At 43.3% G+C, this 17,339-nt stretch overlaps 1 protein-coding gene across 1 annotated transcript in view; it reads left to right on the top strand.

Moving 5' to 3' along the window:
- The window catches only part of LOC134573755 (zinc finger protein 850-like), a 788,930-nt gene that overhangs the window by 386,329 nt on the left and 385,262 nt on the right, over nt 1–17,339 (top strand). The window lies entirely within an intron of this gene.

The raw sequence follows: 17,339 nt of genomic DNA, 5'->3' as shown, positions 1-17,339 counted from the left end.
TGTTAGTGTTAATGTGTGTGTGTCTGTTAGTGTGTGTGTCTGTTAGTGTGTGTGTCTGTTAGTGTGGGTGTCTGTTAGTGTGGGTGTCTGTTAGTGTGGGTGTCTGTTAGTGTGTTTGCCTGTGAGTGTGTGTGTGTGTGTGTCTTTTAGTGTGTGTCTGACTGTGTGTGTCTGTTAGTGTGTGTGTTTGCCTGTGAGTGTGTGTGTATGTTAGTGAGTGTGTGTGTCTGCTAGTTTGTGTCTGCTAGTGAGTGAGTGTGTGTCTGTTAGTGTGTCTGTTAGTGTGTGTGTTCGTCTGTTACTGAGTGTGTTTGTCTGTTACTGAGTGTGAGTTTGTCTGTTAGTGTGGGTGTTTCTGTTAGCGAGTGTGTGTTTCTGTTAGCTAGTGTATGCGTATCTGTCAGTGAATGTGTGTGTGTGTATTTAGAATGCGGGGCGGGGTAAAGGTTGGGTGGGGGTGGCGCGCGGGGGGGGGTGGGGGGGGCGCCTGAGCCTAGGGCAGCACAAAACCAGGATACACCACTGGATATACCGCTTACCAACACCTCCCAGAGCCACCACCACGCTTGCTGGAGATGTCATTGTCCGCTGTGTCCTACCCCAAGACAAGGGGCACATCATGAATGTGATCAAAGGCAAGACTCCACTGGATTTCGAAGAGTCCCAACTAACCTTCTATCAGGACTTAACCAAAACCACTCTCCAATGGAGAAAATCACTCAGTGAACTCACCAGTCAGCTGCGTTCAGCGGGGATACCATACCACTGGGGTAACCCACGCTCATTACTAGTCACCCACAAAGGGACCACACACAAACTCTCCTCGGGGACTGAAGTACCCGCACTTCTAACGAAGCTGGGCCTACCGAACAAACCCGACCAAAACACTGCCCAAGCCTGGAACCCAGCAACCGCGGAAATATTCATTCCAAGAAGGCAGAGACTGGACACACAGGCCACCTGACAGGTAGAGGGGGAGAAGTCTCCTACCCCTGCCTGTTCAAAGGCGATACAAAATGTTCATGTTATAAAATGCCTATATACCATTTACTGCACACGCATACTTGTTATTGTTACACAAGTTACGACACTAGTTTAATGCTTATTATAAGAGCCTGCTATAGAAGGCGCTGACACACAATACCGCATCCACAGAACACGTATCACGGCGCAAGACAGAACACACACCCCCGACAGCCCCTAGGTTAGGGCTACCACCCCTCATCAGTAGTCTCTACTGAGCTCAAGCCAACTACACCTCTACCGAGAGGTACAGCATACTGAAGACTTATTCACAGGACTCAACAACCAGCATTGCAACCTCTACCAAACCCATACTGACCCAAGCAAGGAACCAGAAGCACGACCAGCCCGCTGATAACACTCACACTGGGCCAGACCTCCGCAACCGACCCATGACCTAGGTAACAAAACCACAATCTCATACGTTAGCTACACATATTCTAGACCTTACTCACCACCAAATAAACATTTGTGCTAAGCTCTGACACATGCATTGTATAATCTTTGTTGAAATCTGTTAATACCTGCTATTATGCATATGGTAAACCTATTGTGGGTTTGCAGCACACAAAAAAAAAAAATTGAGATCGCATTTGTTTAAAGCCTAAAGAAGCACCTACGTTAAAGCAAAAGACTAAGGTGGAAAAGACTAAGGTGAAAAAGACTAAGGTGGAGTGGTTGTTCCACTAAGAATGGAAAAATTGGACATCCATTCCACCAAGAAATATCTCTAGAGTATAAAAATTCATTAATTGGTATAACCTTTATTAAGCCGAATACGGACAGAACAAAAACAAAGTGTGAAAACAGTGAAACACTCGTGAACAACAAGTGAACTAAAATCTGGGTAGATGCAATATAGATACCCTCAAAACGTAATGGGAGTGGCAAAATATCAGAGATATTGAAAATAAAGTTGAAAATAAAAGGTTGTACAAAGTACAACATGTAATAAATCAAATATCGCAAAGCCACTCCTCTAAAGAGAGGTTCCCACAGAGTGCAGGATTCTATAAATATCCGGCTGTATAGAACAAAATCCACTTTAGAGATTTAGATGAGGCATACAAATTAGAGTAAAGTAAATAAGATCCATAGACAGCAAATCTGTCATACAGTATTTGTCCAATTTGTTGCAAAATAGAAAAAAAAAATCTAAAATGAACTCAGAAGGATGTATACATACGGATACTATGTGTCTAAATAGAGTAGTAGCCCATAGATGCAAGTGACAGCATCTATATATATATTAAACATCTACTTGTATCCAAATATATCCTTGTGGGGTTATAATGTACCGAGGGTGAGCTTGACAACAAAGATGGATAGATATTTGCATAGTAGAAAAATTGTCTAAGTAAGACAGTTAGACCACAGATATATAGACAAATCTGGAGAGGTAGCTAAATATAATGGTCCTGGGGGTAAGTCTGCAGGTATCCCTTAGTTGTCAATGAATGGGTTAATATTCAGACCCCATAAACAAAGAGGCACCCGCCAAACAGGAGAACTCCTCCCAGAAGCTATAATCACTTCAACTAGGTCTAAATAAGCACCAGATACTAGGTATAGACACTAATGTAATCTATCTCCTATGGATGCTACTAACTGCTGCTTCAAGGCAGCCTGGCACTAAAATTGTCTAGCAAACTGTCTAACAAACTATAGATAATAGCATAATTGATCTCCTATTGATGCTACTAGCTGCTGCTTCAAAGCAGCCTAGCACTAGAATGTCTAGCAAACTGTCTAACAAACTCGTGAACAAAATGAATTAATAAACCCCCAGCATAGAGCAGCCGTCTGCATCACCCAGAATTAAAAACCAAAAAACGTCAAACGCTCGACGCGCGTTTCGGCGTGATAACACGCCTTTATCAAGAGCTCCCGGCACAGCTGAGAGGGGGTAGGTATATACCGGGCAAAGTCCCGCCTTTGCAAAGATGTGCCCGAATCAGCTTGATTATAGGTTGGCTGAGGGCGGGACTGCTTACCGATCTAGTCCACCTCTTCAATAGACTTGTCCATCAGAGCGTCACGTGTGTGTGGGCTGTACGTTAGCTATCACTATGGTGACGCGACCAGCCTCACTACGTGCGCGCACAGTTCAGGCTGTCCGTCAGCACGGAGACAGCCGTCTATGAGTCCCTTCGCATATATTAGCTAATTATGTTATGGCCATATATTTAAAATAGATCGATAAGCAAATAGATAGAGGCAATCATACACATATATATTTCTCAATTTCAGGCAGGGATTCTCCAATAGAGGGAATCAGCCTTAAGTGAGAAAGCATCTAGATTGTATAGAGAGGAGAAGTATAGCATCTATATGTCAAAAGAAAACACCCAGAGACACCAACCCGTGACACAGCAAGGAGAGCAGAACAGCCATCACGCCACCAAGGAAATATCCCCGCTACCCGAGGTACTCATGGAGGCCCGAGAAGCACTCGAACTGCGACACGGAGGCCCCAAGGGACTTTCCAGCTAGTACCATGCCACTGCCGACCACAGGAGTTGGCTGACTTTCGCTGCCACACTGCGGCTTGGACTGCTGCCACACCACCACGTCCATGCAGCTCTAGTGAACTCTGTATAGCAACAATGTCCAGCCCTATCTCTCTAAGATAAGTAATGTGGCAGATGTGCATTGAGGCAGAGGCATTAATGACTTACTTATTATTATTAGATAAAAATCGAGATCGCATTTGTTTAAAGCCTAAAGAAGCACCTACGTTAATTAACATGAGCAGCGAGTTTGCATTGAACAGGGCAATCTTTATTATTTATTTTAAGCTACGCTAGTCGCAGGACAGTACTTGGTTATTCTAGCTTTGTATCTTTACGTTATTGATCAGACCTGTCTACTGTTTTTTGCCTTATTTTACATATGACTGATTACATTATAATCTACATAGTGCATATTATCTGCGCTTGCTTCTAAAAAGCTTTGTCAAACTACATACTACACAAAGCATATCACTTACGCCTGTTTATAAAAAGCTTCGTTAAACTACACACTGCATAATACTAAAAATTTGGGCACAACTGCTCCATTGTGCAATCAACTACTGTTATTCTACAAAACGAGTTAACACACCCTACCTGTACTAGCATAGATGACCTAGCAGTATCAAGCAACCAGCATCATTATTTTGTTATATTTTATTTCATCTCACTCTGATGACATATCTGCTCAGTTAAGCTTCCAAAATATAAAATTTGTGCGAATTATCATGCCACTGTCTGACTATTGTGAAAGCTTGAGATACGCTGTTGTGGCGTCTGTCAAAACCTTGTAACCACCTGCACATCAAAAATATTATTTTTTTCTTTTTATAAAAAAAACAGAAATTTTTACTTACCGTAAATTCTTTTTTTCTTAATATGGTGGCAGTACCAGTGGGTTTTGCTCCTTCCTGTGGACAAGCATCTAACAAGCTTAATTAAATCAACAAAACCCCTCCCCCTTGCCCTATAAGAAGGGCTATCCGGCAAAACCAACCTCAGTAAGTAGCAAGAAAAATCCCAAATAGAACTCATACTGAATCAAAAAAATGTAATATAGAGGGAGGGAAGCTGTACTGCCACCATATTAAGAAAAAAAGAATTTACGGTAAGTAAACATTTCTGTTTTTTCTGTCATATGGTGGCAGTACCAGTGGGATATAGCAAGATCCTTAACTAGGGCGGGTTCAATGTCACCGTAGGTCGCAACTTATACGCCTAAAAAGCAGTTTCAGAGGATGAGAACATCTCTAACCTGTAGAGCTTTATGAAAATGTGGAATGTAAGCCCAAGACGGTGCCTAACAGATGGCCACTAGAAAAAACAAGTGTTTTTACTGACCCAGAGGCAGCCAATACTCCAAGCGTCCTGAGAGAAGCCGGAACTTGAAGACCACCGGGAGAAAATGGCCAACCAACATACTCGCCTGAGTCAAATGAAACAAAAGAGTTGCAGGAATCACTGTATCCTTACACCTTTTATGGGAGGATAACAAACAGAGGACCAGAATAACTGAGCTCTTCAGTCCTAGGAAAAGAGACATTACAAAGCTCCTTCAAGCTACACTTAGTACCAACCCGTAGGGAAAAAAAATGTTTAGCGTGAAGAACCACCGTGTCCATGAGCAATACTGAAAAATCATCTGGGGATGAAAACGACTGAAGCTCTCTGAACCTATTAGCCGATAAGATGGCCCCCAAGAAGGTGTCCTGGAGAAACAAAACTTGTGAGGGAAACCCTTTAACAGGATCGAACGGGTGTTACCTAAAAAGAATTAAAAAAAATATATATCAAAATTCAAGGACAAAAATACCAGGAAGGGAAAACAGAACTCTAGGAGGATGTCTGGACCTGGCAGATTACAAAAAACCTCAAGCTTAAAATCTGGATGTAAACTCTAAGAACAGCAGGATTCTCAGGCTTGAAGGCCTGGACCTCAAAGCAGAAAACGCCGAAGCCTGCCGAACAAAAAACCAGAAGACATTAAAGCAAGGGTTTTTAGACGAATGAAACACACCAGCAGGGGTGTTCCCAAAATCCCCCCCAAAAATTTCTAACCCTTATCAGAAAGTAGACCTTTAAACAGGATATATAGTTGCCAAGCAACATAGCCAAACAAATCTTCCCGCAGACCTAGATGATGAAGAAGAACCCTAGCCGTAGTCAGGCTATCAACCTGAAACTCTACAGAACCACTAGGGTAGATCCCTATACATCATGAGACCGATAGAGCTTTGAACGTTTGGGAATCAGAATCTTTATGCTCAGCATGGAATAAGAACCAGGATAAGGCTCCGATAGACCTAATTTTCTAAGACAACTAGAAAAAACGTAAGCGGAAGTAAGACACATTACAAAGAGAGTAATCCATCACCGAGGGACCTGTACTGAAACAGGAAGTGACTTGGTCGTTGAAAAGTTTGTCAACAGAGCCCTGGCTGGAACAACAATTTTCCACTCCAGAGAGTCAAATTACACGGACATCAGGACCAAACTTCCTAATTCCAAACACCCTCTCTGAGCTAGACGGCTATGTCAATCCCTCTGAAAGGAACTACCGAAATATCTACTAGATGAATTTGCACCTCAGCAAGATAACCGCATGCAGGAGAGAGAGAGAGCGCCTACACCGGTTCCTCCCTGCCGGTTGATGTACCAACCCTGTAGAAGAGTGCGCATGAATATTTACAGCCTTCTGCCGTATCTACGGAATGAAGAGATGAAGGGTGGCAATACACCTTAAAACCCCTGGAATCTGCGGATTTTCTCTTAATCATTACCACGAAACATGAAGGGGAAAAAAAGAGCATCTGTAGCGATCCCCAACCAGAAAACATTAGACGGAAAACAGACTTCCTGAAATGAACTCTATCTAATTAGAAAATTGGATCCGCTACTACCAACACCCCTTCTTCCATGATCGGGGAGAGAAAACAGTGGGATTTCTTTTCTTTTTTTTTTTTTTTTTTTTTTTTTTAACATGTTACGAGATCTAGGGACTCTTATGAATAGGCAATCGAATATATGGATTGCTGGGGAAACGTCGGTTTCAGAATTTTTTCCGTCTGATCTAAAATAATCGCCTTAATATACACAACAGTACTTCTTCAGACAGTACCGAGGTTACACGCTAATCACCTGCTACAAGTAACGGAATTTATTAGACCACTGCAATTTCTGAAACGACTGGGGCAGAGGTTAATCCTGTTCTGCAGTGTGTTGATGAAAAAAACACCTATATTGTGTGTTTTCGTTAACCGTCCAAATTGCCAGAGATATCAGTAACCTATACTGAATCTTGTATGAACAGAAAACATACCTACACAACCTATGCCATATACCAGGGTTACGCAACTCCTGTGGAGATGATATATAGATATATGAGCTACTGTGAAGATGCCATCTCTATACCGTCTAATGAGCATACATCTCCTGGTAACTCATCCATAGAGAAACTAGTGAAGACATATACTGAGGCCCTGTCTTCCCAGTACCTCATACATAAGGCATATAGAGTATACCTATATCCCAGAAACTAGTGAGGCTTTTTTTTTTTTTTTTATAGAGTATAAAAAAGGAAAAGAACCCCCCTAAAATAGCCTATAGTGGTTACTAAAGTTGAGACCACACATCAACTCGACAGAGTATATAGTAGATGCATATACTAAGGCTGAGTCCTCAAGTAACTCCTAACAGAGCATGCACGGAGGTTGAGTTCTCATTCCTAACGAATACAGTGCATACAACTAATGAAGCGGAGGCCACACTTCAAACTCGGCATAGAGCATATAGTGGGTGCATCTACTAAGGTCGAGTGGATAACAAAACAATGCGACATAGAGCATCTAGTGGATACATCTAAAGAGGTTCTTGTCCTTATACAAGGACTTTATAGTGTGTACCCCTACTGAGGCTGAGTCATCTTAGACACCCCCACACAGAGCATATAGTGGGTACATATACTGTGCACAGCAACTCGTCATAGTGCCTATAGTGAGTGCATACACTGCTCACAGAACTCGTCCGAGCATAACGTGAGTACATTTACTCTTACAGCAACACGTCATATAGCATATAGTGAGTACATAAATTGCTCACATCAACTCGCCGTAGTGCCTATAGTGAGTACATATACTGCTCATAGTAACTTGTCATAGAACATATAGTGGTAACATATACTGTTCACAGCAACACAACAGTGCATATAGTGAGAACATATACTGCTCATAGTAACTCGTCATAGAACATATAGTGATTACATATACTGTTCACAGCAACACGTCATAGTGCATATAGTGAGAATATATACTGCACATAGTAACACGTCATAGTGCATATAGTGAGAATATATACTGCTCATAGTAACTCGTCATAGAACATATAGTGATTACATATACTGTTCACAGCAACACGTCGTAGTGCATATAGTGAGTATATATATACTGCTCATAGTAACTCGTCAGAACATATAGTGATTACATATACTGTTCACAGCAACACGTCGTAGTGCATATATTGCATACATCTTCTGCACACAGCAAGTCGTCATGGTGCATATAGTGAGTACATATACTGCTCACAGCAATTCGTCATAGTGCATATAGCGAGTACATATACTGCTCACAGCAATTCATCATAGTGCATATAGTGAGTATATATACTGCTCATAGTAACTCGTCAGAACATATAGTGATTACATATACTGTTCACAGCAACACGTCGTAGTGCATATATTGCATACATCTTCTGCACACAGCACTTCGTCATAGTGCATATAGTGAGTACATATACTGCTCACAGCAATTCGTCATAGAGCATATAGCGAGTACATATACTGCTCACAGCAATTCGTCATAGAGCATATAGCGAGTACATATACTGCTCACAGCAATTCGTCATAGAGCATATAGAGAGTACCTATACTGCTCACAGCAATTCATCATAGTGCATAAAGTGGGTACATATACTGCTCACAGTAACTCCTCCTAGAGCATATCGTCATCCTCGTCCTCTTCTTACCACGTGGCTTCACACTTTGCAAATGAAGTGTCTAAACTTTTACAGAGATCATTTTGAAGGAAAGATTAATTCACCATACCTCAAAATGCCTCTGAACCGTGTGGGGGGTTGGTGACACGGCGTACCACGTCTGGCAAGCATCCATGCTGTCAGTGGGTACTGCACAGCTTCGTCTATGCCGAGCATCAAACTTCGCTTTTTTTTTTTTTTATAAAGTTTCGGCATGCGCATGCGCACCACCGGAAACTTTTGGTGGAACGCATCACCTCCCGGGCGTGCGTTCCACTGCTGTGCGCAGGTCATCAAGACCGCCTCCAGAAAGTATTCGCCGGAACCTTCTCGGCATAAGAGGCAATGTATCCATTTGCTCCGTAACCATAACGGAGGTAGCATGGTCTCTCAGCTAACCGCCCGGGCAGCTCTCGGACCGGAATCCCCCAGACCAGCAGCCTGTGTGTCTCACCCTCCAGATGCTGTGTCCTTCCCTCTCAGGACAAGAAAGGAAACTGAGGTTGGTTTTGCCGGATAGCCCTTCTTATAGGGCAAGGGGGAGGGGTTTTGTGGATTTAATTAAGCTTGTTAGATGCTTGTCCACAGGAAGGAGCAAAACCCACTGGTACTGCCACCATATGACAGAAAAATACAGTTATAATAAAATGACAAATATATATATATAATTTTATTTAAAATAATTTTTACATTTTTGTATTTATTTTTAATTAATATTTTATAATAATATATATATATATATATATATATATATATATATATACAATATATATATAATTACCGGTATATATTGCATATAAGTGTGTATGTATATATTAATAAAAAAATACACTTAGTATGACGTTATATATAAGATATATATATATATATATATATATATATATACATACATATTATATATAGATATATATGTGTGTATACATATTATATATAGATATATATGTGTGTATATATATATATGTACACTCGTATATACATATATATATATATTTTTTATTTTATATTTTTTTTACATTTATTAACTTTATTTTTAAACTTTTTTTCACCATCAGGGGGACTGCCTCTCAGTTCAGGCAGTTCCCCTGCAGGCAACACTATGGACGCCTATTGCGGCCATGTGACCGCTCTTTCAGAGTGATCACATGGCCCATTGGGTCCTATTTAGCCTTGGGGGGACTGTCTGTGTTGTCCGACCGTCGCCCCAGTGGAGAAGGCCGATCGCTGGCGGGGGGAACGGCAGCGATCGGGTAAGTGAATGGGAATGGAGGGGGAGGAGAATGGGGGGGGGTTAATATTTATTTTTGTAATTATTTTATTCTTCACAGAGTGCCTTGCCCCCCTGATGGCTTCTGCCTCACTGCCGGGCACCATGTGGGGCAACCCAGAAGTGATCACTCCAGGGGAGCGATCAGCCAGCGGCCCAGCAGTGAGGGGCATCGCTGCAATACCCTTAGAGCGGCTGGAAGCGATCAAATGTGCCGCGGACGTACAGGGTTTTTTGTCTGACGTACCCTATAGGTCCACGGTCACTAAGGGGTTAAATAACTTTTGTTCCTGTTTATTCAGCCCTAGCCACACGTCCCCTGTTAGCAGGGCCGGATTAAGAGCCCAGTGGGCCTGGTGCTGATAATTATGATGGGCCTAATTACAAAATCTTATTGACCAAAAACACTAAAACAGTCCTACCTCCTAAGCGTCATGTATCTGATGGAGATGATGCTGTAGGGAAACTCATAGGATGCAACTATGAGAAAACACATACCCTTTGCTAATCTCATGCTTTCATCTTTCAAGTAAACCCATACCCCCTAACAGCAGTGTCCAGTAAAGCAGGAAGTCTATGGATGCGGTAAAAGGGTGGGCTACTGACACAAATCACATAACCAGAACGTCCGAAAGGGCGAACATACACAAAAAGGGGGAATGTCTGTGTCCCTATGTCTCCCAGTCCCATAGTATTTGTGTCCTCATGTCTCCCAGTGTCCCCATGTCACTAGGGGACATTGAGAGACATTGGGACACTGGGAGACATGGGGACACAGATACTAGGGAACACTGGGAGACCTGGGAAATCTGAGACTCTTGGGGACACTGGGTGACAGACACGAGGGGACACAGGGAGACATGGGGCACTGAAATACTGTGATATATAGGGGACACTGGAGACTTGATAAAAACCTGGGTACAGGTCAAAATGTTGTGGTGTCCAATAAACCTGCTTAAAGCTATCACAGTGAGTGCCTGAGATTTTTTTCTTTTATACTAGGGGACACTGAGACACTACGGGCACAGAGACACTATGGGCACTGAGAGACATGGGGCACTGATACATAGGGGACACTGATACATAGGGGACATTGGAGACTTGATAAAGACCTGGGTACAGGTCGAAACGTTGCGGTGTCCAATAAACCTGCCTAAATCTATCACATTGAGTGCCTGAGATTTTTTCTTTTATACTAGGGGACACTGAGACACTAGGAGACATGGGGACACAGAGACATTGGGAGACTAGGGGACTTTGGGAGTCTAGGGAACACTGAGACACTAGGGACACTGGCACACTACAGACACTGAGAGACACCAGGGACACATGGCGATACTGAGATACTAGGGACACTGGCTGGGAGACATGGGAACACTGCCATGTCTCCTATGTCTCAGTCGCCCAGTGTCCCCATGTCTCCCTGTGTCTCCATGCCTCTCAGTGTCCCCATGTCGCCCAGTGTCCCCTAGTGTTTGTATCCCCATGTCTCCCAGTGTCCCTTAGAGTCTGTGTCCTCATGTCTCCATGTGTCCTGATGTCACTAGGACACTAGGGGACACTTAGAGACATGGGGACACTGGGAGACATGGGGACACTGAGACACTAGGGACAGTGGCTGGGAGACATGGGGACACAGACTAGGGGCCACTGGGAGACATGGGGCCACTGTGTCCCTAGTGTCTCAGGGTCATGGGCATCCGAATGGGGGGGTAAAGGGGGTACTTGGCCCCCCTGGATTTTTCAGCTTGTGCTGCTATTTTTCGTTTTAGTGTGAGAATACAGTGCAATACCAGCGCTGGCCAGTAGGTGGCGCTGTGAATTGAGAAAGGCAGGAAGCTACAGCTTATCCCTGCCTCTCTCTCATGACTGAAACCGCAGGGGAGCAGCACAGAGGCAGCCTACAGAGCAGGTAAGTGAGGGATGGGGGGTGGGGGAGACCGCATAGAGGAAGGTAAAGTAGAAGGAGCAGAAAGGTTCTGCAAGGGGCAGGAGGGGCCAGCAAGGAATAGAAAGGGGCAGCAAGAAGCAGGAAGGGGTCGAAAGGTTTTCAAGGAACAGGAGGGTAAAGTAGAAGGAGCAGCAAGGAGCAGGAGGGGTCAGCAAGGAGCAGAAAGGGTCTGCAAGAGGCAGGAGGGGTCAGCAAGGAATAGGAAGGGGCAGCAGGAAGGGGTAGGGACGGTCTGCAAGGAGTAGGAAGGGTCTGCAAGGAGCAAGAGGGGTCAGCAAGGAGTAGGAAGAGGCAGCAAGGAGCAGGAAGGGGCAGCAAGGAGCAGGAAGGGGCAGCAAGGAGCAGGAAGGGGCAGCAAGGAGCAGGAAGGGGCAGCAAGGAGTAGGAAGAGGCAGCAAGGAGTAGGAAGGGGCAGGAAGAATCAGAAGGAACAGAAAGGATCAGCAAGGGGCTGCAAGAAGCTGGAAGGGGCAGAAAGAAGCAGGAAGGGCAGTAAGAAGCAGGAAGGGTATGCAAGAAGCAGGAAGGGCCATCAAGAAGCAGGAAGGGCCATCAAGGAGCAGAAAGGGATCAGAAAGAGAGCAGAAGGGCGCAAAATAAGCAGAAAGTAGCAGAAAGGTAAAGGAGCAGAAGGAGCCTCAGAAGGCAAAGAAGACTGTGTCAAATGAAGGAGAAGAAAATGAGATTGGAGCACTTCATTCTGGACACCACATCATTAGGCGTTGGTACCTGGGCCTGGCAGGGAAACTTTGGACCTTCTCATCTCCCCAGGTAAAAACAAACAATATCAGTGTTAATGTGTTCACTTTTATTTACTGAGTGTCAGGAAACACAGAGGGCCGCTGGGTAGGGGTGCCGCTGATTGGCTAGATGGGTCAGCTAGCACTCTAAGCCAATCAGTAGCTCCCCATTCATAAAAACGTAAAACATTTTTATGAATCGGGAACTAGCGATTGGCTTAGAGGCTCAGCTGACCACTCTAGCCAATCTGCAGCACCCATGCCTGACGTCAATCTGCACTTCCTGACACTCTGTTTCAGAAGTTGAATACCACTGAGCGACCTGGAGATCTGGAGCTGAAGGAAGCCTTTGGGGGTAAACCATTTGAGAGCGGTTTAACCCCTTCAAAGAAAGAGCACCCAGGGGCCTCCTTGCATCACATCATTTTCATTTAGATAAAGTTGTTATGGTGACCAGAATGTTCCTGTAATTTGATGAAAGGAACACTATAGTGTAAGGAATACAAACATATATTCCTGACACCATAGTTGTGAAAACGCTATTCACCCTGGCTTTATGTGAAAATGACTATGCTCCTTCCCTTTCATGACACTGTCAAAAAGGGGCCAAGCATGGATGTCATTACAATTATGTCCCCCCTCCCCCCCCGGAAAAATTCCTGCGGACGTCCATGCTCAGGGTCCCCATGTTACCCAGTGTCCCAATGTCTCAGCGTCCCCATGTCTCGGAGCTGCTGTCTGGACTCTCTGTGCAGAACTGGTCCCCGCGGATCAGTGAGTAGAGAGATGCAGGGAGGGAGATGCCGTAACTTCTTATCACTGCCTCTCTCCACACAAACAGCGACCCCTACTGGCCGGCACTGGTATTGCAGAATAAACTATGTTTATACTGAGACAGACATTTGTATTGCCGGTATTACTGCAATACCGGCACCGGCTAGGCAGCCTCAAATACCTGAGAAATACTTCTGAGAAATACCTGGCAACCCTAAGAAATACATGAGAAATACCTGGCAACCCTAAGAGTAGTGTGTAAAAAAAAAAAAAAAATGTTAAAAAAAAAAAATTTTTTTTTTTTTTTTTTTTTTTTTAAAACCAATGGGCCTATTCCATGGGCCTGGGCCTGGAGCTGCAGCTCCATCAGCCCCTATGTTAATCCGGCCCTGCCTGTTAGTGACTAACACAGCCTGCCAGTAAAATGGTTTTATTTCAATCAGATGTAACTTACTTTAAAAGTTTTTATCTCCTGCTTTGTAAATTAAACTTTAATCACATACAGGAGGCTCTTGCAGGGTCCAGCAAGCTATTAACAGAACAGGAGATAAGAAATTATAAATTAAACAGAATTTACAATAAAGGAAGTATAAACATTAGACAACTCTTGACAGGAAGTGTTTAAGAAGGATGTGTAAGTCACATGCAGGGAGGTGTGACTAGGGCTGCATAAACAAAGTAATTTAACTCCTAAATGGCAGCGAATTGAGACTGCAGGGGCATGTTCTATACACCAAAACTGCTTCAGTAAGCTAAAGTTGTTTTGGTGACTATAGTGTCTCTTTAAGGTTTTTTTTTAAAAAATGTTTTTATAATTTTGGTGTCGGGAACCAGGGTAGTAAGAATGACGTATTAAAACGCTGTTTTTGGTTGGAGTCACCCTTTAAATAAATTTAAAAATGCACTAAAATAAACTACAAGCAAGTGACCATATAATATTAATGTATCAATAAGACGCCATGTCTGCCACATTCATTTCCTAGTTCTCTGATATAACGAGTCTACATACGTATTTAAATGCTCAACTATGGAATATGTCAGTGTCGACAACAGTAAAACCGGAACCAATAAATCTATACTGGTATAAAACAAAACATAATACTTATTACAAGATTCTCTGGGTCTACGTGACTAATAGTATTGCTTTCACTTAGTTCTCGGTGCAGTTTGCTCTCCCCGCTGCCTCAATCGCTCGGCCTTCAGACTTTACTTGTTTACCATGGCTCTCATGGTGTCTCTGTTGCTTAGCAAACAATCTGAGATTGCGGCAGTCTCTGTGAGATCATCTTCTTTACACTGCGCGAGCGGCTGTCTTCTTTCACGTAACATACGCTGTTGGTTTTCGTTCCCCATACTCGCGATGCCCTCCGCTCGGTGTACACTTTTTTTGTTTCTCGTTTCCTTGCAAGCACAGCATGCTTTCACCGGCACCATCGTTCTCAGCCCATTAATCACCCTCCCTCACCCTCCCATTGCCTCATTTCCCACATTTTTAGTATTTGGTGTCCTATAGAAGGCCTGTATTCCCTGATGTTTCAATCTTGGTAATAGTCTGAATTAGAACTGAAATATCGATCACATTTTATCTGTGTGTTAGTCTGATTCAATAAAGCAGTATTTATTCCACTATAGAAAGAGACACACAGAGGGGCTCAGGGAGAAAGAGACACGCAGAGGGGCTCAAGGAGAAAGAGACCCACAGAAGGGGTGGAGGGAGAAAGAGACACACAGAAGGGGTGGAGGGAGAAAGAGACACACAGAAGGGGTGGAGGTGGAAAGAAACACACAGAGGTACTGGGGGAAAAGTTGCCTCAATATCATTGCGCTTCAAGCTTCTTTTCTTTCTCATAAACAGAATATGGATTCTTTGGTTCGAGGTGATGTGCATTCTATAGATCGACAGAAGGTTAAATGGCGCAAAAGGAGGAAAATATATATGTATAGCGAGCATACACAATATAAATAGAAACAAATAGCTGCAACTCACTGGGAGTCCTGGTGAGATCTCCTAAGTGCTAAATAGGTAATAAAGAATAGTGAGTGCGCTTACAATAAATAAAATACAGTGTTAATCACACTTAAAAAATCTGAAGGGCATATAACACATTTGATTAAAATGCCATAATACCAAAGTGCTATAGTGCTTTAAGAGATTTACAAAATACGTGAAGTGCCAAAGTGCATATATGTGCAGACAAGGGATATCCAATATAAATAAAAAAAGGACTGATATACTTGCAGAGCTTCTGGAACAAAAAATACACGGCTCTGTAATACAAATAATACAACACCTGGTGCAATATGTTTGTACAGTGCAGAATTAACAATAAATAAATAAGTATCTCACTCACAATGGTGGAGTGGTTGAAGTACCACCCCAAACTATCAGGCTCCAGGGAGGATCAGCCCCCAGTGATCGTGGGATCCACTCAGTGTAGAAAGAACGTGGGCCAGTCCGGATATGTGTAAACCAAGAATTTCTTTATTACCAATGCATAAAAATATAAAACACCAGTCTCCTGCAACCTGCTACCGATAGTCCGAGAAAGAGAGAGAAGGTCTATAATCAGAGTGTCCTCCTCGCAGCTCAATCCTTATGGATACACGGTGTAGGTGCAAAAACTTCCGGATTGTTCAGATGCAATGCATTTCTCCCCACCCACGGGGCTTTTTCAAGCTTTTTCAAGCTCCCTGGAGCCTGATAGTTTGGGGTGGTACTTCAACCACTCCACCATTGTGAGTGAGATACTTATTTATTTATTGTTAATTCTGCACTGTACAAACATATTGCACCAGGTGTTGTATTATTTGTATTACAGAGCCGTGTATTTTTTGTTCCAGAAGCTCTGCAAGTATATCAGTCCTTTTTTTATTTATATTGGATATCCCTTGTCTGCACATATATGCACTTTGGCACTTCACGTATTTTGTAAATCTCTTAAAGCACTATAGCACTTTGGTATTATGGCATTTTAATCAAATGTGTTATATGCCCTTCAGATTTTTTAAGTGTGATTAACACTGTATTTTATTTATTGTAAGCGCACTCACCATTCCTTATTACCGATGTGCATTCTATGAAAGAGAAACAGATTTTTTTTTTCATCCCCTTGTTATGGGACTTTTCCCTATCTTAAAGGGACACTCCAGGCACCCAGCCCACTTCTGCCCATTGAAGTGGCCTGGGTGCCAACTCCCACTACCCTTAACCCTGCAAGTGTAATGCAGTTTTTTATAAACTGCAATAATTACCTTGCAGGGTTAACTCCACCTCTAGTGGCTGTCTACTAGACAGCCACTAGAGGGCACTTCCTGCTCTATAGCACAGAAAACCTGTGCTAGAGCGTCGCTGAGGACTTCCAGCGTCGCTCAGTTCCCCATAGGAATGCATTGAAAAGCATTTTCAATGCTTTCCTATGGGGAGCTCTAATGCGCATTAGGTCTCCCCGGCCGGTGGGTGGGATCAGTCTCGCCCACCGACCCATGTTAAGACTGGGAGGAGCGGTGGCAAGAAGAAACCACCGCCGAGGGACATCGGCGGGGTCTCAGGTAAGTGACCTGAAGGGGTTTTTACCCCTTCAGCAACGGGGATGGGGGGTGGGTGGGAGAGGGGACCTGCAGTGCCAGGAAAACGGATTGTTTTCCTGGCACTGGAGTTTCCCTTTAATTCTGAGTCTGTTATTAAAGGAGATAACTTTAATCATCCTCCTATGGGTAAGTCGTATAAAATAAAAATTATAACTTGCAATTTAGTTTTCATGGTATATATTCTCAAGTGCCCATGTGGTCTGATTTATGTGGGCAATACAATAGGAATTAAGAATGAGGCTAGAGCCTGAAATGTTTACACTGAGTGAAAGTTTTCACAATAGTATGTTCGTGTAGAATTCTTCTCTTTTGGTCCCTGGACCAGGTGCTCAACTCCATGCCATCATAAAGACATCTACTGCAGGCTTTTTCTTTTGAGATAACCCCGAAACCTCTAGATATTCTGAACACCTAAATCCTGCAATGAAAATCCCTTTGACCCTCTCCCAATATAGGACAAT

This window comes from Pelobates fuscus, chromosome 1 (genome assembly GCF_036172605.1).
Source record: "Pelobates fuscus isolate aPelFus1 chromosome 1, aPelFus1.pri, whole genome shotgun sequence".
In the NCBI taxonomy this organism is placed as follows: domain Eukaryota; kingdom Metazoa; phylum Chordata; class Amphibia; order Anura; family Pelobatidae; genus Pelobates; species Pelobates fuscus.
The sequence above is the reverse complement of the archived record's forward strand: the minus strand, read 5'-3'. Positions and strand labels throughout refer to the sequence as shown.